This window comes from Rutidosis leptorrhynchoides, chromosome 9 (genome assembly GCF_046630445.1).
Source record: "Rutidosis leptorrhynchoides isolate AG116_Rl617_1_P2 chromosome 9, CSIRO_AGI_Rlap_v1, whole genome shotgun sequence".
Taxonomy (NCBI): domain Eukaryota; kingdom Viridiplantae; phylum Streptophyta; class Magnoliopsida; order Asterales; family Asteraceae; genus Rutidosis; species Rutidosis leptorrhynchoides.
Window position 1 is genome coordinate 145,763,579 of NC_092341.1, and position 27,092 is coordinate 145,790,670.

Consider the following 27,092-nt stretch of genomic DNA (forward strand, 5'->3'; position numbering starts at 1 on the left):
TCGACCCGTTTGGTAAACTAAACTTTGTAAGTCTTGTACGTTTCAAATGAGGGCGACATAATTTTGGCCAAACGCGTCTCATATAGGGACTATGACCACGTAACGGGACCTAAGTTAACAACGCCACCAATGACGATTTTAGCCGGGTCGTTACAGTGCCTTTACTGTATGACCCAAGCCTATTGCATATTCTTGTCTGATTGTTGCCCTAGGTCTTAGTCATATCAACTGTTTAGGTATTCATTAGGTTTCTATCTACTTTACTATCAGTATGTTAACTGAAATGCTGTATAATGTTTGATTTGTTGTGATCTCATTAGTATGATGGAATGGTTGTTAGTTTTCATTTAAGGTTTTGCTAACTAAAACCGACGGACTCCTTCCGTTTGTGATCAGTGTTCAATCAACACGGCATGTTGTTATTCAGTTGCCTAAACTGATAACGAGGTTTACGATTAGAGCTTAACTCACTAATAAACCTAGTACTCTACTGAGGATATCCTCCGAGGTATTGTTACACTTCAGTTATACAACCAAGTGACATACTTCTCACAGCTCAAAGTGAACTCTGAGAGTTCAGCTTTTAGTACGTCTGTGTAATTGGCTCATCTGACCAGATCTACATCATTCCAAGCATAGTTTTAACATAAGCATAATTACCTTTCCATAACCCAACTCTGATATCTTGGTCAACATTTCCCTGATCTGCATACTCCGGATATCCTTCCACTTTATTTACTTTTCCGCATTTAGGACCTTTAGCTAAAATCAACTACTATCTGTTATCTAGGTAATTTAACTAAAAGAGAGTTATCCACTTGATCTTCAATTCATTAATCAGCATAAAATTCGACACTAGGTTAACTTACACCTTCTACACTTTAGAAAGTAAAAGTAGATTTAGGCCCCGCAAAATATAAATTAAACGAAAATCTCTGCATGCTATACCGAATCTGATGCCCTGCGACCTAACAACACTGCACGAATAAAACCGTCCATTTTGGCTATATCTGAAAGAGACTTCTTCTTTGGCGCCGCTGCCGGGGAAATTTAATATTTTGATAGAGAAAGATTTTAAACAGACAAAGTATTGTTTGGTGGTGTCTAAGACAGACAATTATACACGAACTTGGTTATTGGATTTTCAGAACAGTCTCTAATTATATTGGAACCAAAAGGATCCTGCCTCTCCGTAGTCGGCCTGGCCACCTCGATACGAGTAATCTGTGAGAAGCCCTATCAGTTAAGATATCCGATCTGGTTAGCGACCGAGTTTCAAGAATAATTGTTTTTATTAAATTATCGATCCTTTTAGTAAATTAATATTTTCTAAAAGTTACTTTTAAGTTTTTTTTAACTGAAAATCTAAAAATGAACCAACAAGACAACCTTACTTATATGCATAAGTCATGCTTAGAGGAAAGAGGAGGACCAATCACCTTAGGAACTGAAGGAATTTCTGAAATCAGTTCACACATGATTAAACTAGTCAGTATGATCTGTAAATTTCAAGGATTACCGACTGACGATCCTAACTTTCATATAAACAAATTTATCAGTCTGGTTGACTCTTTTAAGAAAGAATCAAACGAGAAAAACATTTTAAAACTTCATCTTTTTCAATATTCACTTTCTGCACACGCTTCAGCATGGTTTGACGCACTTAACCCGAATTCAATCCATACATGGGAGGAATTAGCCACTAAATTTCTAAACAAATTCTATCCACCCTCCCTGCAAACCTGTTTAAGGAATGACATCACTAAATTTTCTCAAAAAGAAAATGAGTCATTGTGTCTAGCATGGAATAGAGTAAAAATGATGCTTAAAAGATGTCCGAATCATTCGTTAAGCAGGGCAGACATAATCTGTACACTTTACAATGGTTTAACCAAGGATGTTAAGTCTCTCCTAGACATGGCTTCACAAGGCAATTTCATGTCTCGAACAGCAGATGAAGCATGGGATCTCTTGGACACAATAGCTGCACAACAGGAAGATTGGAACAATGAAGCTGCTGAGAAGGATGACGTCTTCGCTCATACTGTAAAAATGCTAGAAACCAGGTTACAAGATCTCACCCTCACTCTTCAAAGTTTACCAATTCCTAAGAACCAATCTAAGGTATCCTTACTCTAGATGGGCACACAAACAGCAAAATAGCGATCATAATATAATTTTCCCATTGCACAAACCTACTCTCCACTCTAAGGAAATTTTAGTTGAATTTATGAAAAAGAAATATATGATAAACCTTCAAGTCATAGAATGCCAGAATAAATTTGATACTTTGATAAAGATTTTTGAAGAATTAATCACTAATTTTTAGCTTACGCTTAAACGATTAACCGTTAAAATTGATATAGAGTGTAGTGAGTTTGATGCCCTAGTAATTACTAGAGGAGGGAAGGAAACAACTGTTAATATACCCATACAAGATTTTTTCGATAAGGAACCTGTGCCAATTGACCCAGTTGTCAATCCACCGGAACCTATCTCTCCTAAGGCCCCGGAGATTATTCCGCGCGCCCGCATACCTTTCCCGGGTAGGCTTAGGAAGGAAAAATAAGAAGCACAATTTACTAAGTATTTGGATATTATTAAGAATTTGCATTTGAATGTACGTCTAGTTGATGCTTTAGTTGAGATGCCAAACTGCGCTAAATTTTTCAAAGAACTGCTTTCAAACAAAGAGAGATTAAGAGAGATAGTAAGCTTGCCCTTAAGTGAAGAATGCTCGTTAGTGTTACATCATGGAATTCCCCCTAAGTTAGGAGATACAGGAAGATTTACGGTACCTTGCTACCTGCAAGATGTCCAAATTAGCAATGCGTTAGCAGACTTAGGAGCCAGTGTAAACCTAATACCCTATTCATTATTCAAGAAGCTAGGATTAAATGACTTAAGGCCAACCAGAATGACTATCCAACTCGTGGACATATCAGTTAAGATTCTTCGGGGAATAGCTGAAGATGTCCTAGTTAGAGTGGATAAGTTCGCGTTTCCCATTGACTTCGCCATTATGGATATTGAGGAAGACACGAAGGTCCCACTCATTCTTGACAGACCATTCCTGAATACTGCCAAGGCTGTAATTGACGTTCACTAGAAATATCTGAAATTAAGGGTTGGAGGAGAACAAATCACATTCAATGTTGATCGCCTCATGAAGCATCCTAAGGAAGAGGATGTGAATCTCTCTGATTCTTTTTAAGAACTCATCATCAAATACCTGGAAGAGACTATTGCTATATGCAGTCAAGATCAAATTTCTAAGGATCTGTTCTTTACACCTCTTGCAGGAAATCTCGACAACCATTCCGCCATAGACCTTAGTCACCGCATATATCCCCTCTCTGAAAGTAACTTCCTTAGCAACACTATTCAAATAGCACCGCTAGGATAAGGCATTCCTCTACCTCTGTTAAGGAGAAGACCGAATGAAGAAACAGATTTTATTCCGGTATATCAGGAACCCCAGTTAAGGGAAGACTGTGAGGAATTTCCCGAACCTACCTTCGAAACTAAGGAAGATGTTTCTGAAGAGGAATCATTAAGAAGGAAAATTTCCAGAAATGAAGAACATATAGCATCAGTGACCGCTACTAAAGAATCAGAATTTCAGGAGAGGTACGACTCGTTAGACCGAAAGGAAATAGCTAGGATGAAGCCATCTATCGAGGAGCCTCCGGAGTTGGAATTGAAGAAGTTACCCGACAATCTGGAGTATGCATTCTTAAAAGGAGAATTGCAACTCCCTGTGATCATATCGAAAGACCTCACACCACAAGAGAAGGCGAAATTTATTCAAGTTTTGAAATCACATAAGAAGGCAATTGCGTGGATGATCTCCGACATTAAAGGGATCAGCCCCAACTATTGCACCCACAAGATCTTCATGGAAGATGATTTCAAACCTTCAGTTCAGAGGCAAAGAAGGGTCAACCCTATGATTCAAGAAGTCATCAAGAAAGAAGTAATCAAACTTCTGGACGCCGGTCTGATATATCCCATCTCTGATACACCATGGGTCAGTCCTGTTCAAGACCGTAATTCAAAATGAGAATAATGACCTTATTCCAACATGGGAAGTCAACGGTTGGAGGGTTTGCATAGACTATCGTAAACTAAACTATGCAACCCGGAAGGATCATTTTTCATTACCTTTTATCGATCAATTGTTGGAATGTCTATTAGGAAATGAATTCTACTATTTCCTTGACGATTTTTTCGGCTACTTTCAAATTCCCCTTGATCCAAAGGACCAAGAGAAAACAACCTTCACCTGTCCTTATGGAACACTTGCCTATCGACGCATGCCCTTTGGGTTATGCAATGCACCGCCTACATTTCAGCGATGCATGGTGGCAATATTCCACGACATGATTGAACGTTGTTGAAATGTCCCGTTCATATTGATTATAAATGTTCCATATTAATTGATTTCTTTGCGAGGTTTTGACCTCTATATGAGACGTTTTTCAAAGACTGCATTCATTTTTAAAACAACCATAACCTTTATTTTATCAATAAAGGTTTCAAAAGCATTACGTAGATTATCAAATAATGATAATCTAAAATATACTGTTTACACACGATCATTACATAATGGTTTACAATAGAAATATATTACATCGACATATGTTTCTTGAATGCAGTTTTTATAAAATATCATACAAACATGGACTCCAAATCTTGTCCTTATTTTAATATGAAACAGCGGAAGCTCTTAGTATTCACCTAAGAATAAACATGCTTTAAACGTCAACAAAAATGTTGGTGAGTTATAGGTTTAACCTATATATATCAAATCGTAACAATAGACCACAAGATTTCATATTTCAATACACATCCCATACATAGAGATAAAAATCATTCATATGGTGAACACCTGGTAACCGACATTAACAAGATGCATATATAAGAATATCCCCATCATTCCAGGTCACCCTTCGAATATGATATAATTTTCGAAGTACTAAAGCATCCAGTACTTTGGATGGGGTTCGTTAGGCTCAATAGATCTATCTTTAGGATTCTCGTCAATTAGGGTGTCTGTTCCCTAATTCTTAGATTACCAGACTTAATAAAAAGGGGCATATTCGATTTCGATAATTTAACCATAGAATGTAGTTTCACGTACTTGTGTCTATTTTGTAAATCATTTATAAAACCTGCATGTATTCTCATTCAAAAAATATTAGATTTTAAAAGTGGGACTATAACTCACTTTCACAGATATTTCCTTCCTCAGAAATAAGACTTGGCCACTGATCGATTCACGAAACTATACAAATATGTACATATGTATCAAAGTATGATCAAAATATAATTACAACCATTTTTATTATGTTTTAAAGATTTGAGTGTATTAAGTCAGCTGTCCTCGTTAGTAACATACAACTAGTTGTCCACAGTTAGATGTATAGAAATAAATCGATATATATTATCTTGAATCAATCCACGACCCAGTGTATACACGTCTCAGGCTAAATCACAACTCAATTTTGTTTTACCCATAACTTCTTCATTTTAAATCCGTTTTGAATGAATCAAATTGCTATGGTTTCATATTGAACTCTAATTTAAGAATCCAAACAGAAAAAGTATAGGTTTATAGTCAGAAATTTAAGTTACATGTCAATTACTAAAGAGGTAGTCATTTCCGTTGAAAGAACGACATCTTGATGACCATTTTGAAAAACATACTTTCACTTTGAGTTTAACCAAGATTTTTGGATATAGTTTCATGTTCATATGAAAAATCATTTTCTCATAAGAACAACTTTTAAATCAAAGGTTATCATAGTTTTTAATTATCCAAACCAAAACAGCCCCTGTTTCACTACGACGGCGTATATCCGATTTTATGGTGTCCATCGTGTTTCCAGGTTTTAAATCATTAAGTTAGCATATCATATAGATATAGAACATGTGTTTAGTTGACTTTAAAAGTCAAGTTAGAAGGATTAACTTTTATTTGCGAACAAGTTTAGAATTAACTAAACTATGTTCTAGTGATTACAAGTTTAAATCTTCGAATAAGATAGCTTTATATGTATGAATTGAATGATGTTATGAACATCATTACTACCTCAAGTTTTCTGGATAAAAATACTGAAAATGAGAAAAATGGATCTAGCTTCAAAGGATCCATGGATGGCTTAAAAGTTCTTGAAGCAGAATCATGACACGAAAACAGTTCAAGTAAGATTTTCACTCGAAATAAGATTGTTATAGTTGTAGAAATTGTATCAAAGTTTGAATATGAATATTACCTTGAATTAGAAAGATAACCTAATTTAAATAACAAAGATTCCTTGATCTTATATGATTACTTAGAATGGATTAGAAAGCTTGGAAGTAGACTTGCAAACTTGGAAGTATTCTTGATTTTTATGAAACTATACTTATGGAATTTATGAAGAACACTTAGAACTTGAAGATGGAACTTGAGAGAGATCAATTAGATGAAAAAATTGAAGAAAGAAAGTGTTTATAGGTGTTTTTAGTCGTTGGTATATGGATTAGATATAAAGGATATGTAATTTTGTTTTCATGTAAATAAGTCATGAATGATTACTAATATTTTTGTAATTTTATGAGATATTTCATGCTAGTTGCCAAATGATGGTTCCCACATGTGTTAGGTGACTCACATGGGCTGCTAAGAGCTGATCATTGGAGTGTATATACCAATAGTACATACATCTAAAAGCTGTGTATTGTACGAGTACGAATACGGATGCATACGAGTAGAATTGTTGATGAAACTAAATGAGGATTTAATTGTAAGCATTTTTGTTAAGTAGAAGTACTTTGATATGTGTCTTGAAGTCTTTCAAAAGTGTAAGAATACATATCAAAACACAACATGTATATACATTCTAATGGAGTCGTTAAGTCTTCGTTAGTCGTTACATGTAAGTGTTGTTTTGAAACCTTTAAGTTAACGATCTCAATTAATGTTGTTAACCCAATGTTTATTATATCAAATGAGATGTTAAATTATTATATTATCATGATATTATGATGTATGAATATCTCTTAATATGATATATACATTAAAATATCGTTACAACGATAATCGTTACATATAAGTCTCGTTTCGTAATTCTGGAGTTAGTAGTCTTGTTTTTACATATGTAGTTCATTGTTAACATACTTAATGATATATTTAAATTTCATTTTATCATGTTAAATATAGTTTATCAATATCTCAATATGATACATATACATTTAGTAGACGTTATCATAACGATAATCGTTATATATATCATTTCGAGTTTCTTAACTTAGTAATCTCATTTCTTATGTATATCACACATTGTTAATATAATTAGTGAGATACTTACTCATCATAATCTCATGTCAACCATATATATATGTCTATATATACCACACCATGTAGTTTTTACAATTTTGTAACGTTCGTGAATCGCCGGTCAACTTGGGTGATCAATTGTCTATATGAAACTTATTTCATTTAATCAAGTCTTAACAAGTTTGATTGCTTAACATGTTGGAAATATTTAGTCATGTAAATATCAATCTTAATTAATATATATAAACATGGAAAAGTTCGGGTCACTACAGTACCTACCCGTTAAATAAATTTGGTCCCGAAATTTTAAGCTGTTGAAGGTGTTGACGAATCTTCTAGAAATAGATGCGGGTATTTCTTCTTCATCTGATCTTCACGTTTCTAGGTGAACTCAGGTCCTCTACGAGCATTCCATCGAACCTTAACAATCGGTATCTTTTTTTGCTTAAGTCTCTTAACCTCACGATCCATTATTTCGACGGGTTCTTCAATGAATTGAAGTTTTTCATTGATTTGGATTTCGTATAACGGAATAGTGAGATCTTCTTTAGCAAAACATTTCTTCAAATTTGAGACGTGGAAAGTGTTATGTACAGCCACGAGTTATTGAGGTAGCTCCAGTTGGTAAGCTACTGGTCCGACACGATCTATAATCTTGAATGGTCCAATGTACCTTGGATTTAGTTTCCCCCGTTTACCAAATCGAACAACGCCTTTCCAAGGTGAAACCTTAAGCATGACCATTTCTCCAATTTCAAACTCTATATCTTTTCTTTTACTGTCCGCGTAGCTCTTTTGTCAACTCTGGGCGGTTTTCAATCGTTGTTGAATTTGGATGATTTTCTCGGTAGTTTCTTGTATTATCTCCGGACCCGTAATTTGTCTATCCCCCACTTCATTCCAACAAATCAGAGACCTGCACTTTCTACCATAAAGTGCCTCAAATGGCGCCATCTCAATACTAGAATGATAACTGTTGTTGTAGGAAAATTCTTCTAACGGTAGGTGTCGATCCCAACTGTTTCTGAAATCAATAACACATGCTCGTAGCATGCCTTCAAGTGTTTGTATCATCCTTTTGCTCTGCCCATCAGTTTGTGGATGATAGGCAGTACTCATGTCTAGACGAGTCCCCAATGCTTGTTGCAACGTCTGCCAGAACCTTGAAATAAATCTACCATCCCTATCAGAGATAATAGAGACGGGTATTCCATGTCTGCAGACAACCTCTTTCAAATACAATCACGCAAACTTCTCTATTTTGTCATCTTCTCTCATTGGCAGGAAGTGTGCTGACTTTGTGAGACGATCAACTATTACCCAAATAGTATCATAACCACTTGCAGTCCTTGGCAATTTAGTAATGAAATCAATGGTAATGTTTTCCCATTTCCATTCCGGGATTTCAGGTTGTTGTAGTAGACCTGATGGTTTCTGATGTTCAGCTTCGACCTTAGAACATGTCAAACATTCTCCTACATATTTAGCAATATCGGCTTTCATACCCGGCCACCAAAAGTGTTTCTTGAGATCTTTATACATCTTCCCCGCTCCGAGATGTATTGAATATCTGGTTTTATGTACTTCCTTAAGTACCATTTCTCTCACATCTCCAAACCTTGGTACCCAAATTCTATCAGCCCTATATCGGGTTCCGTCTTCCTGAATATTAAGATGTTTCTCTGATCCTTTGGGTATCTCTTCTTCAACTTTCCTTCTTTTACAACCCCCTGTTGTGCCTCCTTTATTTGAGTAGTAAGGTTAGTATGAATAATTATATTCATAGCTTTTACCCGTATAGGTTCTCTGTCCTTTCTACTCAAAGCGTCGACTACCACATTCGCCTTCCCCGGGTGGTATCGAATCTCAAAATCATAATCATTCAACAGTTCAATCAACCTGCGTTGTCTCATATTCAGTTGCTTCTAATTAAATAATACTTTTGATCCCATATAAATAATGCCTCCAAGTCTTTAATGCAAAAACAACAGCACCCAATTCCAAATCGTGAGTCGTATAATTTTTCTCGTGAATCTTCAATTGTCTAGACGCATAAGCAATCACCTTCGTTTGTTGCATTAATACACAACCGAGACCTTGTTTTGATGCGTCACAATAAATCACAAAATCATCATTCCCTTCAGGCAATGACAATATAGGTGCCGTAGTTAGCTTTTTCTTCAATAACTGAAATGCCTTCTCTTGTTCATCCTTCCATTCAAATTTCTTCCCTTTATGCGTTAATGCAGTCAAGGGTTTTGCTATTTTGGAGAAATCTTGGATGAATCTTCTGTAGTAACCAGCCAATCATAAAAATTGACGTATATGCTTTGGAGTTTTTGGGGTTTTCCACTTTTCAACGGTTTCGATCTTAGCCGGGTCCACCTGGATACCTTCTTTGTTCACTATGTGACCGAGGAATTGAACTTCTTCCAACCAAAATACACACTTTGAAAACTTAGCATACAGTTTTTCTTTCCTCAATACTTCTAGTACTTTTCTCAAATGTTTTTCGTGTTCTTGAGTAAATAAGTATGTCATCGATGAAAACAATAACAAACTTGTCAAGATATGGCCCACACACTCGGTTCATAAGGTCCATGAACACAGCTGGTGCGTTAGTCAATCCAAACGGCATAACCATAAACTCGTAATGACCATAACGCGTCCTAAAAGCAGTTTTTGGAATATCATCCTCCTTTACTCGCATTTGATGATATCCAGAACGTAAATCAATTTTTGAATAAACCGACCAGCCTTGTAGTTGATCAAATAAGTCGTCAATTCTCGGCAGTGGATAACGGTTTTTGATGGTAAGTTTATTCAACTCTCTGTAGTCAATACACAACCTAAATGTACCATCCTTCTTCTTGACAAACAAAACAGGACCTCCCCATGGTGATGTGCTTGGTCGAATGAAACCACGTTTTAATAGTTCTTGCAGTTGGCTTTGTAGTTCTTTCATCTCGCTGGGTGTGAGTCTGTAAGGAGCACGAGCTATTGGTGCAGCTCCTGGTACAAGATCTATTTGAAATTCAACAGATCGATGTGGAGGTAGTCCCGGTAATTCTTTCGGAAATACATTGGAAAATTCTTTTGCGACGGGAACATCATTGATGCTCTTTTCTTTAGTTTGTACTTTCTCGACGTGTGCTAGAACAACATAGCAACCTTTTCTTATTAGTTTTTGTGCCTTCAAATTACTAATAAGATGTAGCTTCGTGTTGCCCTTTTCTCCGTACACCATTAAGGGTTCTCCTTCTTCTCGTACAATGCAAATTACATTTTTGTAACATACGATCTCTACTTTCATCTCCTTCAGCCAGTCCATGCCAACTATTACATCAAAACTCCCTAACTCTACTGGTATCAAATCAATCTTAAATATTTCACTACCCAGTTTAATTTCTCGATTCCGGCATATATAATCTGCTGAAATTAATTTACCGTTTGCTAATTCGAGTAAAAATTTACTATCCAACGGCGTCAATGGACAACTTAATTTAGCACAAAAATCTCTACTCATATAGCTTCTATCCGCACCCGAATCAAATAAAATGTAAGCAGATTTATTGTCAATAAGAAACGTACCCGTAACAAGCTCCAGGTCTTCCTGTGCCTCTGCCGCATTAATATTGAAAACTCTTCCGTGGCCTTGTCTATTCGTGTTCTCCTGGTTAGGGCAATTTCTAATAATGTGGCCAGGTTTTCCACATTTATAACAAACTACATTGGCATAACTTTCTCCGACACTACTTGCTCTGCCATTACTCGTTCCGACACCATTTGTTCCTTTCGTTCTGTTAACCCCTAGTCCGTAGACCTCACACTTTGCCGCGCTATGACCATTTCTTTTACACTTGTTGCAAAATTTGGTGCAGAACCCCGAGTGATACTTTTCACACCTTTGGCATAGTTGCTTCTGATTGTTGTTGTTGTTGTTGTTGCGGTAGTTATTGTTGTTGGGATGATTATTGTAGTTGTTGTTATTGTTGTTGTTGCGCCGTTTGTTGTAGTTGCAATTGTTGTTGCGATTGTTGAGATAGTTTTTGTTGTTTTGCTGACTCTTATCACCGTTTTCCTCCCACTTTCTTTTGACTAGCTTCACGTTGGCCTCTTCGGCTGCCTGTTCTTTAATTCTTCCCTTAATCTGGTTCACTAGTTTGTGAGCCATTCTACATGCCTTTTGTATGGAGGCAGGCTCGTGTGAACTTATATCTTCTTGGATTCTCTCCGGTAACCCTTTCACAAACGCGTTGATCTTCTCTTCCTCATCTTCGAACACTCTCGGACACAATAGGCACAATTCTGTGAATCCTCTTTCGTACAAAGTAATATCGAATCCCTGTGTTCGTAACCCTCTAAGTTCTGACTTGAGCTTATTGACCTCGGTTCTGGGACGGTACTTCTCGTTCATCAAGTGCTTGAATGCTGACCACGGTAGCGCGTAAGAAGCATCTTGTCCCACTTGCTCTAGATAGGTATTCCACCATGTTAACGCAATACCAGTGAAGGTATGCATAGCGTACTTCACTTTGTCTCCTTCAGCACACTTACTTATGGCAAACACCGATTCAACTTTCTCGGTCCACCGTTTCAATCCGATTGGTCCTTCGGTCCCATCAAATTCTGAAGGTTTGCAGGCAGTGAATTCCTTGTAGGAGCATCCTACACGATTTCTTGCACCGTTAGCTGTATTGCTAGATTCAGAGTTATTGTTGGTATGTAGCGCGGCCTGTACTGCGGCTATGTTTGAAGCAAGAAAGGCACGAAATTCCTCTTCGCTCATATTCAAGGTGTGTCGAGTAGTCGGTGCCATTTCCTTCAAAATAGTCAAATGAAACAAGTTAATCATACAGAATATTAAGAGTAGTCAATAGTATCTCGTAGCATAATATGAACTCATTTATAAAAGCTTTTTCTTCATATTAGCGTTTTATAAGTTTAAATTCGGGTACTACCTACCCGTTAAGTTCATACTTAGTAGCTAATATACAATTCAACTACTACAATTCCATATGAAAAACTGATTATAATAATATATCACATACAAATATTCTTCAAACTTACAACTTCGCTATATTACATATAATATGAAATATAGTACACTATGATACAGGATAGTTTTGAAGATAAATGTAGTTAATACGCAAGTTGTTCAGCAAAGGAAATAAAGACACATAATTCATAAGTCCAGAAACAAGTCATGCATTCTGGTTTTACTAAGACGACTTCCCATCCTTGGTCTTGTGGAAAATAACCGTTATGACCATTGGCTAGGCAGCATGTTGTAACGTCGTCAAAAGGACGAGGGTTTCGTAATGTCCAACAGCCCCATAATAATCTAAAAACCTTGTTTCTCACCCCAACTACTGAATCCGTCACTTGTGAGAAAATTTTATTTAAAAGCTGCAATCTGATGTTCTTTTTCTCACTTTGGTAAGATGCGAACATCACTAACCCGTAAGCATAACATGATTCTTTATGTTGCATGTTAGAAACTCTTTCTAATTCTCGAAACCCTATGTTGGGATATGTTGAGTCAAAATAGGTTCTTAACCCGTTGCGTAAAATTGCATTTGGGTTCCCCGCATTTAACGCTTTAAAGAAAACACGGCGTAACTTAAAGTCTCCCCAATGTGATATACCCCACCTATCAAAGGAAAGCCTTTTATAAACTAAGGCATTTCTGGAAAGTCTTTCAAATGTTTGACAAGTTAATTTCGCCATAACTAAATGTGCTGATGAATTCTGACCGACTCTAGACAAGATTTCCTCAATCATATCCTCTGGTAGGTCTTCTAAAATATTCGTTTGTCTACCCTTAACATCCATTTTGTTTTTATACTGTAAAATAGACAAGGATTAGATTCGTAATAACAAACAATACAAGCAATTTTTACGTAAAACATAAAAGTACAAGCACACTACAATACATTTATTACACAACATGCTCACACCCCTCTAATCTGAATCACTGGTTTCTTCTTCTTCGAACTTGGTTCTTTTTCCTAATTTTCTAGGGATATATGATGTTCCTCTAATACGAGTCGTCATTTTCCACATTGGTTTAGAAAAACCTGGTGGTTTAGAGGTTCCCGGGTTATTGTTACGATATTGAAAATACGGGTGTTGACGGTACATATAAAGTTCATCGGGGTCGGAATCAGATTTCTCTATTTTGATGCCTTTTCCCTTATTATTTTATTTTGCCTCATTAAATTGGGTCTGGATAATTTCTATAACATCATTGGAATCCTCATCAGGATCCGATTCATCGAAAAATTGGTAATTTTCCCAATATTTTGCTTCCTTAGCGGAAACACCATTGACCATTATTAACTTTGGTCCATTGGTTGAGGATTTTCTTTTATTTGACCGGTTTTCTGTGGTTCCAACTATTCCCCCTCCGAAACCTCTTCTTCTTCCGGTTCCTCTTCTTCTGGTTCCTCTTTTCCCGGTTCCTCTTCTTCCGGTTCCGTTTCCTCTTCTTCCGGTTCTTCGGGAACTTGTGAATCTTGCCAATATATATTCGACTCTTCGTTATTATTAGGTGAGTCAATGGGATTTGTGCTAGAGGTAGACATCTATCACACAATATCAAACATGTTAAGAGATTAATATATCACATAATATTTACATGTTAATAATATATAGTTTCCAACAAAAATGTTAAGCAATCATTTTTAAAGAAAACACGGTCGAAGTCCAGACTCACTAATGCATCCTAACAAACTCGATAAGGCACACTAATGCAAATTTTCTGGTTCTCTAAGACCAACGCTCGGATACCAACTGAAATGTCCCGTTCATATTGATTATAAACGTTCCATATTAATTGATTTCGTTGCGAGGTTTTTACCTCTATATGAGACGTTTTTCAAAGACTGCATTCATTTTTAAAACAACCATAACCTTTATTTTATCAATAAAGGTTTCAAAAAAATTACGTAGATTATCAAATAATGATAATCTAAAATATACTGTTTACACAAGATCATTACATAATGGTTTACAATAGAAATATATTACATCGACATATGTTTCTTGAATGCAGTTTTTACACAATATAATACAAACATGGACTCCAAATCTTGTCCTTATTTTAATATGTAACAGCGGAAGCTCTTAGTATTCACCTGAGAATAAACATGCTTTAAACGTCAACAAAAATGTTGGTGAGTTATAGGTTTAACCTATATATATCAAATCGTAACAATAGGCCACAAGATTTCATATTTCAATACACATCCCATACATAGAGATAAAATTCATTCATATGGTGAACACCTGGTAACCGACATTAACAAGATGCATATATAAGAATATCCCCATCATTCCGGGACACCCTTCGGATATGATATAAATTTCGAAGTACTAAAGCATTCGGTACTTTGGATGGGGTTTGTTAGGCCCAATAGATCTATCTTTAGGATTCGCGTCAATTAGGGTGTCTGATCCCTAATTCTTAGATTACTAGACTTAATAAAAGGGGGCATATTCGATTTCTATAATTCAACCATAGAATGTAGTTTCACGTACTTGTGTCTATTTTGTAAATCATTTATAAAACCTGCATATATTCTCATCCCAAAAATATTAGATTTTAAAGTGGGACTATAACTCACTTTCACAGATATTCCTTCCTCGGAAATAAGACTTGGCCACTGATCGATTCACGAACTTATACAAATATATACATATATATCAAAGTATGATCAAAATATAATTACAACCATTTTTATTATGTTTTAAAGATTTGAGTGTATTAAGTCAGCTGTCCTCGTTAGTAACCTACAACTAGTTGTCCACAGTTAGATGTACAGAAATAAATCTATATATATTATATTGAATCAATCCACGACCCAGTGTATACACGTCTCAGGCTAAACCACAACTCAAAGTATATATATTTTTGGAATCAACCTCAACCCTGTATAGCTAACTCCAACATTACTGCATATAGAGTGTCTATGGTTGTTTCAAATAATATATATACATGGGTCGATATGATATGTCAAAAAATTTGCATACGTGTCTATGGTATCCCAAGATTACATAATATATTAGAATACATGTATAATACAATATAAGTTAGCTAGGATATGATTTGTATAGATTTGTTAAACATTTTCCGTAGCTAAAAAGATCAAAAATATCCAATCTTGTTTTACCCATAACTTCTTCGTTTTAAATCTGTTTTGAATGAATCAAATTGCTATGGTTTTATATTGAACTCTAATTTAAGAATTCAAATAGAAAAAGTATAGGTTTATAGTCAGAAATTTAAGTTACATGTCAATTACTAAAGAGGTAGTCATTTTCGTCGAAAGAACGACATCTTGATGACCATTTGGAAAAACATACTTTCACTTTGAGTTTAACCAAGATTTTTGGATATAGTTTCATGTTCATATGAAAAATAATTTTCCCATAAGAACAACTTTTAAATCAAAGTTTATCATAGTTTTTAATTATCCAAACCAAAACAGCCCCCGGTTTCACTACGACGGCGTATATCCGATTTTATGGTGTTCATCGTGTTTCTAGGTTTTAAATCATTAAGTTAGCATATCATATAGATATAGAACATGTGTTTAGTTGATTTTAAAAGTCAAGTTAGAAGGATTAAATTTTGTTTACGAACAAGTTTAGAATTAACTAAACTATGTACTAGTGATTACAAGTTTAAATCTTCGAATAAGATAGCTTTATATGTATGAATTGAATGATGTTATGAACATCATTACTACCTCAAGTTTTCTGGATAAAACTACTGGAAATGAGAAAAATGGATCTAGCTTCAAAGGATCCTTGGATGGCTTGAAAGTTCTTGAAGCAGATTCATGACACGAAAACAGTTCAAGTAAGATTTTCACTCGAAATAAGATTGTTATAGTTGTAGAAATTGAATCAAAGTTTGAATATGAATATTACCTTGAATTAGAAAGATAACTTACTATAAATAACAAAGGTTCCTTGATCTTAGATGATTACTTGGAATGGATTAGAAAGCTTGGAAGTAGACTTGCAAACTTGGAAGTATTCTTGATTTTTATGAAACTATACTTATGGAATTTATGAAGAACACTTAGAACTTGAAGATGGAACTTGAGAGAGATTAATTAGATGAATAAAATTGAAGAATGAAAGTGTTTGTAGGTGTTTTTGGTCATTTCTATATGGATTAGATATAAATGATATGTAATTTTGTTTTCATGTAAATAAGTCATGAATGATTACTAATATTTTTGTAATTTTATGAGATATTTCATGCTAGTTGCCAAATGATGGTTCCCATATATGTTAGGTGACTCACATGGGCTGCTAAGAGCTGATCATTGGAGTGTATATACCAATAGTACATACATCTAAAAGCTGTGTATTGTACGAGTACGAATACGGGTGTATACGAGTAGAATTGTTGATGAAACTGAACGAGGATGTAATTTTAAGCATTTTTGTTAAGTATAAGTACTTTGATATGTGTCTTGAAGTCTTTCAAAAGTGTAAGAATACATATCAAAACACAACATGTGAAATGTCCCGTTCTTATTGATTAAAAACGTTCCATATTAATTGTTTCGTTGCGAGGTTTTAACCTCTATATGAGACGTTTTTCAAAGACTGCATTCATTTTAAAACAAACCATAACCTTTATTTCATCAATAAAGGTTTAAAAAACTTTACGTAGATTATCAAATAATGATAACCTAAAATATCCTGTTTACACACGACTATTACATAATGGTTTAAAATATAAATATGTTACAACGAAATAAGTTTCTTGAATGCAGTTTTTACACAATATCATACAAGCATGGACTCCAAATCTTGTCCTTATTTAATTATGCGACAGCGGAAGCTCTTAATAATCACCTGAGAAAAAACATGCTTAAAACGTCAACAAAAAAATGTTGGTGAGTTATAGGTTTAACCTATATATATCAAATCGTAACAATAGACCACAAGATTTCATATTTCAATATACATCCCATACATAGAGATAAAAATCATTCATATGGTGAACACCTGGTAACCGACATTAACAAGATGCATATATAAGAATATCCCCATCATTCTGGGACACCCTTCGGATATGATATAAATTTCTAAGTACTAAAGCATCCGGTACTTTGGATGGGGTTTGTTAGGCCCAATAGATCTATCTTTAGGATTCGTGTCAATTAGGGTGTCTGTTCCCTAATTCTTATATTACCAGACTTAATAAAAAGGGGCATATTCGATTTCGATAATTCAACCATAGAATGTAGTTTCACGTACTTGTGTCTATTTTGTAAATCATTTATAAAACCTGCATGTATTCTCATCCTAAAAATATTAGATTTTAAAAGTGAGACTATAACTCACTTTCACAGATTTTTACTTCGTCGGGAAGTAAGACTTGGCCACTGGTCGATTCACGAACCTATAACAAATATGTACATATATATCAAAGTATGTTCAAAATATATTTACAACACTTTTAATACATTTTGATGTTTTAAGTTCATTAAGTCAGGTGTCCTCGTTAGTAACCTACAACTAGTTGTCCAAAGTTAGATGTACAGAAAAAAAAATTGATATATATTATCTTGAATCAATCCACGACCCAGTGTATACACGTCTCAGGCTAGATCACAACTCAAAGTATATATATTTTTAGAATCAACCTCAACCCAGTATAGCTAACTCCCACATTACTTCATATAGAGTGTCTATGGTTGTTCCAAATAATATATACACATGGGTCGATATGATATGTCAAAACATTTGCATACGTGTCTATGGTATCCCTAGATTACATAATATATTAGAATACATATATAATACAATATAAGTTAGCTAGGATATGATTAATATAGATTTGTTACCAATTTTCACGTTGCTACAACAAGAAAAATTATCCAATCTTCTTTTACCCATAACTTCTTCATTTTAAAACCGTTTTGAGTGAATCAAATTGCTATGGTTTCATATTGAACTCTATTTTATGAATCTAAACCGAAAAAGTATAGGTTTATAGTCAGAAATATAATTTACAAGTCATTTTTGTAAAGGTAGTCATTTCAGTCGAAAGAACGACGTCTAGATGACCATTTTAGAAAACATACTTTCACTTTGAGTTTAATCATGATTTTTGGATATATTTTCATGTTCATAAGAAAAATCATTTTCCCAGAAGAACAACCTTTAAATCAAAGTTTATCGTAGTTTTTAATTAACTAACACAAAACAGCCCGCGGTGTTACTACGACGGCGTATGTCCGGTTTTACAGTGTTCTTCTTGTTTCCAGGTTTTAAATCATTAAGTTAGCATATAATATAGATATAGAACATGTGTTTAGTTGATTTTAAAAGTCAAGTTAGAAGGATTAACTTTTGTTTGTGAACAAGTTTAGAATTAACTAAACTATGTTTTAGTGATTACAAGTTTACACCTTCGAATAAGATAGCTTTATATGTATGAATCGAATGATGTTATGAACATCATTACTACCTCAAGTTTTCTGGATAAATCTACTGGAAATGAGAAAAATGGATCTAGCTTCAAAGGATCCTTGGATGGCTTGAAAGTTCTTGAAGCAGAATCATGACACGAAAAACAAGTTCAAGTAAGATTTCCACTCGAAATAAGATTGTTATAGTTATAGAAATTGAATCAAAGTTTGAATATGAGTATTACCTTGTATTAGAAAGATATCTTACTGTAAATAAGAAAGATTTCTTGAGGTTGGATGATCACTCTACAAGATTGGAAGTAGGCTAGCAAACTTGGAAGTATTCTTGATTTTATGAAACTAGAACTTGTAGAATTTATGAAGAACACTTAGAACTTGAAGATAGAACTTGAGAGAGATCAATTAGATGAAGAAAATTGAAGAATGAAATTGTTTGTAGGTGTTTTTGTTCGTTGGTGTATGGATTAGAAATAAAGGATATTTAATTTTGTTTTCATATAAATAAGTCATGAATGATTACTCATATTTTTGTAATTTTATGAGATATTTCATGCTAGTTGCCAAATGATGATTCCCACATGTGTTAGGTGACTCACATGGGCTGCTAAGAGCTGATCATTGGAGTGTATATACCAATAGTACATATATCTAAAAGCTGTGTATTGTACGAGTACGAATACGGGTGCATACGAGTAGAATTGTTGATGAAACTGAACAAGGATGTAATTGTAAGCATTTTTGTTAAGTAGAAGTATTTTGATAAGCGTCTTGAAGTCTTTCAAAAGTGTATGAATACATATTAAAACACTACATGTATATACATTTTAACTGAGTCGTTAAGTCATCGTTAGTCGTTACATGTAAGTGTTGTTTTGAAACTTTTAGGTTAACGATCTTGTTAAATGTTGTTAGCCCAATGTTTATAATATCAAATGGGATTTTGAATTATTATATTATCATGATAATATGATGTATGAATATCTCTTAATATGATATATATACATTAAATGTCGTTACAACGATAATCGTTACATATATGTCTCGTTTCAAAATCATTAAGTTAGTAGTCTTGCTTTTACATATGTAGTTCATTGTTAATATACTTAATGATATGTTTACTTATCATAATATCATGTTAACTATATATATATATATATCCATATATATGTCATCATATAGTTTTTACAAGTTTTAACGTTCGGGAATCACCGGTCAACTTGGGTGGTCAATTGTCTATATGAAACCTATTTCAATTAATCAAGTCTTAACAAGTTTGATTGCTTAACATGTTGGAAACACTTAATCATATAAATAACAATTTCATTTAATATATATAAACATGGAAAAGTTCGGGTCACTACAACATGTATATACATTCTAATGGAGTCGTTAAGTCTTCGTTAGTCGTTACATGTAAGTGTTGCTTTGAAACCTTTAAGTTAATGATCTCAATTAATGTTGTTAACCCAATGTTTATTATATCAAATGAGATGTTAAATTATTATATTATCATGATATTATGATGTATGAATATCTCTTAATATGATATATACATTAAAATATCGTTACAACGATAATCGTTACATATAAGTCTCGTTTCGTAATTCTTGAGTTAGTAGTCTTGTTTTTACATATGTAGTTCATTGTTAACACACTTAATGATATATTTAAATATCATTTTATCATGTTAAATATAGTGTATCAATATCTTAATATGATACATATATATTTAGTAGACGTTATCATAACGATAATCGTTATATATATCTTTTCGAGTTTCTTAACTTAGTAATCTCATTTCTTATGTATATCACACATTGTTAATATACTTAGTGAGATACTTACTCATCATAATCTCATGTCAACCATATATATATGTCTATATATACCACAACATGTAGTTTTTACAATTTTGTAACGTTCGTGAATCGCCGGTCAACTTGGGTGATCAATTGTCTATATGAAACATATTTCATTTAATCAAGTCTTAAAAAGTTTGATTGCTTAACACGTTGAAAACATTTATTCATTTAAATATCAATCTCAATTAATATATATAAACATGGAAAAGTTCGGGTCACTACAGTTGTATGGAAGTCTTCATGGACGACTTCTCCGTCTTTGGTAGTATCTTTGATTCGTGCCTTTCAAACCTTGACAAGATGCTCACCAGGTGTGAAGAGTCTAATTTAGTTCTGAATTGAGAAATATGTCACTTCATGGTAAAAGAAGGGATAGTTTTAGGACATAAGATTTCAAAAGCAGGAATAGAAGTTGATAAGGCTAAGATTGAGACCATTACTAAACTTCCAGAACCTACCACAGTAAGAGAGGTTAGGAGTTTCCTGGTACACGCCGGTTTTTACCGACGTTTCATTAATGATTTTTCAAAGGTCACACGACCTCTCACTCATCTCCTAGGAAAGGAAGTCCCATTTGTCTTCAATGAAGAATGTCGAAAAGCATTCAACTATCTAAAAGAACAGCTGACACATGCGCCCATCATGATAGCTCCTGATTGGAGTCTACCCTTCGAAATCATGTGTGATGCGAGTGATTTCGCAGTTGGATCAGTGCTTGGATAACGGGTGGATAAACATTTTCATCCAATCTATTACGCAAGCAAAACCTTAACCGGAGCTCAAGAGAATTACACTACCATAGAAAAGCAGCTGCTAGCCGTAGTATTCGCCTTCGACAAATTTCGTTCCTATCTCATCCTGTCCACGACTATAGTCTATACAGATCATTCAGCCCTCAAATATCTATTCACTAAGCAAGACGTGAAGCCAAGAATCCCATGATGGATCTTACTCCTTCAGGAATTCGATATTAAAATTAAAGATAAGAAAGGAGCAGAGAACGTCGCAGCAGATCATCTTAGTCGTTTGGAGAACCCAGCGATGGAAAAACTTGCTGAACAAGATATCAGAGATAAATTTTCGGAAGAACAGCTTATGAGTTTAGGACAAACTCACATAGGATCACAATTTACTGACACTCCTTGGTATGCCGACATGGCCAACTACCTAGTTGCTGGAGTAGTACAAAAGGGAATAAGTACCTCCCGAAGAAGGAAGTTCTTCAGGGATGTCAAGTACTACTACTGGGAAGATCCTTACCTGTTTAGAATTTTCCCTGATCAGATAATCAGGAGGTGCGTCGATGAAAAACAAGCAGTAGGGATTCTTCACCAATGTCACCATGGGCCAACTGTAGGTCATCATGGAGCAAACTTAACTGCAAGAAAAGTCTACGAATCAGGATTCTTCTGGCCGTCTATATTCCGAGATGCGCAAGAGCTTGTAAAGCGTTGCGACGCATACTAAAGGCAAGGTATTATCTCTATGAAGAATGAGATGCCACAGACTAACATCTAAGCTTGCGAGATCTTTGATATATGGGGATTAGACTTCATGGGCCCATTCCCAAAGTCTAACGGGAAATAATATGTCCTCGTAGAAGTAGATTACGTCTCTAGATGGGTCGAAGCCCAAGTATTTCCAACTAATGATGCCAAATTCGTCACCAATTTCCTGAAGAGACTCTTCTGCAGATTTGGAGCTCCCCGTGCGATAATTAGTGATAGAGGCACACACTTCTGTAATACTCAGATTATGAAGGTGATGCAACAATATGGAGTTACCCACAAAATGTCCACTGCCTATCATCCGCAGACCAACGAACAAGCAGAGGTCACAAACAGAGCACTCAAAAGAATCTTAGAATGGACTGTTGGCCATCATGGAAATAAATGGGCCGAGAAGCTAGATGATGCTCTGTGGGCATTCCAGACTGCCTACAAGAATCCTCTAGGAACTACACCTTACTGCATGATCTATGGAAAAGCTTGTCACCTTCCACTGGAACTTGAATACAAAGAACTCTGGGCACTGAAGACCTGCAACCTCGATCCCTCAGTTACCGGAAGAAATAGGAAAATGCAAATGAATGAACTCGCCGAATTAAGAGAACAAGCATATGAAACGTCATACATCTACAAGGAACGAACGAAGCTTACGCATGATGCAAAACTGATTCCTACAAAGTTCGCCTCTGGAGATAAAGTTCTTCTCTTCAATTCTCGGTTTAAGAAGTTCACGGGAAAACTTAGATCAAGATGGAGTGGCTCATACAAAGTTGTACACGCTTTTCCACACGGAGCCGTGAAATTAGAAGGACCTACTGGTAACTTCAAGGTCAATGGCCACCGGTTGAAAGCTTATCTAGAAGACCATGATAAGAAGGAGCATCTCTTCTCCTTTGATCCATTCTGAAGATCTGACAAGGAAAAGTCGAGCTGTAAGGACTTGATAAACAAAGCGCTCTTGGGAGGCACCCCTTGCTTATCCTTTTTATTACTTATTATTTTTCAATTATTTTCAGTCTTAAGATATTATCTCTGTGTACTAACAACTAAGCGCCATACTTGCGCTTAGTACTCATAAAGTTTGTTGAATGTGTTTAGGCGAAATGCCAAGCTCAGGAGCTTCAGTTTACATTCCCGTTCGCAGGAGGAGGACTCCTGTAGTTTACTCATCCGAAAGCAGTGCTGGTCAGAACATGCCATCAACAGGGCAACTAGGCCCAAGGAGATTGATATTGGAGAGCGTTGAGAAGGCTATCGGCACAGCACCGCCAGCTCCTCCCGCTCGACGATCTAGACGTTTAGCCAGGAGACCAGCCGAGCATACACAGTTTCTAGATACGCATGAGCCAAAGATAGTGATACACTACAGAGCTACTTTGAGTGACCCTGATGTTGCATGGGCACTACTCAGAGATCAGCAGAGACTCTACAAAGCTCTGAGAGCATACCTCCAGCACGAGGGGATGCCACGCAGTACTCTGGGCCCATCTTGATTTAGGCTAGCACGCCGTGTTCAGCCGGCACAACAAGCTACGCCCAGGTATTCCACACAGGCCTCAGTTTACTAAGTTCACTCAGCTGCCATGCCTGTACATGATACTCCTATTCCCATCACGCCGCCTGTCCTAGTCACCGAGCCAGTTCCAGTCACTGAGTTACCAGAGGGTTGTCATCTAGTCACTATTCCCATTTCAATGGAGCCACTAATGGCCCAGGCATTTGAGATCACTGGGATCATACCTGACGAGGAGCCTTTCCCAGACTTATACCACTTGGAGCTGCCATTAGACTTATGTCTGGATTCACTACTAGGCCCTGAGTTGGATATAGGGCAACCTCTCGACTACATACCGAGCCTAGAGGATGAGGATGATGAGATCTGCAGATATTTCGCGACGCCAACACAGCATTGACCATGATAGTATCCCATAGACTACTTTATCTTTATATTATCTTTTAATTTTTATCTTTTTAAAAGCATTGTACTGAAAAAATTATATATAGTGGAAATGTTGCCTTTCTCTTTTTGTTCTTCATGCAGAAATATTATCAAAAGAGACTGGTCCCTAGGAGATTGACCGTAGGAAGGCCCAGCACTAAGAAAGTAACACTATCGTAGGGAAGTAATCCTTCCTTAAACCTATTTCAATTATAACACACTAAAACCTCTAAGTGTGGGGTAACCCCCGCAACCAACTTAGAATTTTAGAAGTCAATATCCTTAATTTATAAAGTATTAAAATATTCTTTCTAGAGAACATTAGGGACAATGTTCTTCTAAGTGTGGGGTAACGGGTAATGAAATGTCCCATTCATATTGATTATAAACGTTCCATATTAATTGATTTCGTCGCGTGATTTTGACCTCTATATGTGACGTTTTTCAAAGACTGCATTCATTTTTAAAACAACCATAACCTTTATTTTATCGATAAAGGTTTAAAAATCATTACGTAGATTATCAAATAATGATAATCTAAAATATACCGGTTACACACGACCATTACATAATGGTTTACAATATGAATATATTACATCAAAAATAAGTTTCTTGAATGTAGTTTTACAAATATCATACAAGCATGGACTCCAAATCTTGTCCTTATTTTAGTATGCAACAACGGAAGCTCTTAATAATCACCTGAGAATAAACATGCTTAAAACGTCAACAAAAATGTTGGTGAGTTATAGGTTTAACATATATATTATCAAATCATAATAATAGACCACAAGATTTCATATTTTAATACATCCCATACATAGAGATAAAAATCATTCATACAGTGAACAACTGGTAACTGACATTAACAAGATGCATATAAGAATATCCCATCATTACGGGACATCCATCGAACATGATATAAAAGCTAGAAGTACTAAAGCATCCGCTACAACGGATGGGGTTTGTTGGGCCCAATAGATCTATCTTTAGGATTCGCGTCAATTAGTAGACTGGTTTACTAATTCTTAGGTTACCAAGTAAATGGGGCATATTCGGCTTCGATCATTCAACCATAGAAAGTAGTTTCATGTACTTGTGTCTATTTTGTAAGATATTTATAAAGCTACATGTATTCTCATCCCAGAAATATTAGATTTTAAAAGTGGGACTATAACTCACTTTCACAGATTTTTACTTCGTCGGGAAGTAAGACTTGGCCACTGGTCGATTCACGAACCTACAACAAATATGTACATATATATCAAAGTATGTTCAAAATATATTTACAACATTTCTAATACGTTTTAATGTTTTAAGTTTATTAAGTCAGCTGTCCTCGTTAGTAACCTACAACTAGTTGTCCATAGTTAGATGTACAGAAATAAATTCATATATATTATCTTGACCCAATCCACGACCCAGTGTATACACGTCTCAGGATAGATCACAACTCAAAGTATATATATTTTTGGAATCAACCTCAACCCTGTATAGCTAACTCCAAAATTACTGCATATAGAGTATCTATGGTTGTTCCAAATAATATATATATATATATATATATGGGTCGCTATGATATGTTAAAACATTTGCATACGTGTCTATGATATCCCAAGATTACATAATATATTAGAATATATGTATTATACAATATAAGTTAGCTAGGATATGATTAATATAGATTTGTTACCAAATTTCACGTAGCTACAACAAGTAAAAATATCCAATCTTGTTTTACCCATAACTTCTTCGTTTTAAATCCATTTTGAGTGAATCCAATTGCTATGATTTCATATTGAACTTAAGTTTATGAATATATACAGAAAAAGTATAAGTTTATAGTAAGAAATACAGGTTACAAGTCATTTTTGTAAAGGTAGTCATTTCAGTCGAAAGAACGACGTCTAGATGACCATTTTGGAAAACATACTTCCACTTTGAGTTTAATCATGATTTTTGGATATAGTTTCATGTTCATAAGAAAAATAATTTTCCCAGAAGAACAACTTTTAAATCAAAGTTTATCATAGTTTTTAATTAACTAACCCAAAACAGCCCGCGGTGTTACTACGACGGCGTATATCCAATTTTACGGTGTTTTTCATGTTTTTAGGTTTTAAATCATTAAGTTAGCATATCATATAGATATAGAACATGTGTCTAGTTGATTTTAAAAGTCAAGTTACAAGGATTAACTTTTGTTTGTGAACAAGTTTAGAATTAACTAAACTATGTTCTAGTGATTTCAAGTTTAAAACTTCGAATAAGGTAGTTTTATATATATGAATCGAATGATGTTATGAACATCATTACTACCTCAGATTTTGTGGATAAACCTACTGGAAATGAGAAAAATTGATCTAGCTTCAAAGGATCCTTGGATGGCTTGAAAGTTCTTGAAGCAGAATCATGACACGAAAATAAGTTCAAGTAAGATTTCCACTCGAAATAAGATTGTTATAGTTATAGAAAATGAATCAAAGTTTGAATATGAGTATTAACTTGTATTAGAAAGATATCTTACTGTAAATAAGAAATATTTCTTGAGGTTGGATGATCACTTTACAAGATTGGAAGTAAGCTAGCAAACTTGGAAGTATTCTTGATTTTATGAAACTAGAACTTATAGAATTTATGAAGAACAATTAGAACTTGAAGATAGAACTTGAGAGAGATCAACTTGATGAAGATAATTGAAGAATGAAAGTGTTTGTAGGTGTTTTTGGTCATTGGTATATGGATTAGATATAAAGGATGTGTAATTTTGTTTACATGTAAATAAGTCATGAATGATTACTAATATTTTTGTAATTTTATGAGATATTTCATGCTAGTTGCCAAATGATGGTTCCCAAATGTGTTAGGTGACTCACATGGGCTTCTAAGAGAGAATCATTGGAGTGTATATACTAATAGTACATACATCTAAAAGCTGTGTATTGTACGAGTACGAATACGGGTACATACAAGTATAATTGTTGATGAAACTGAAAT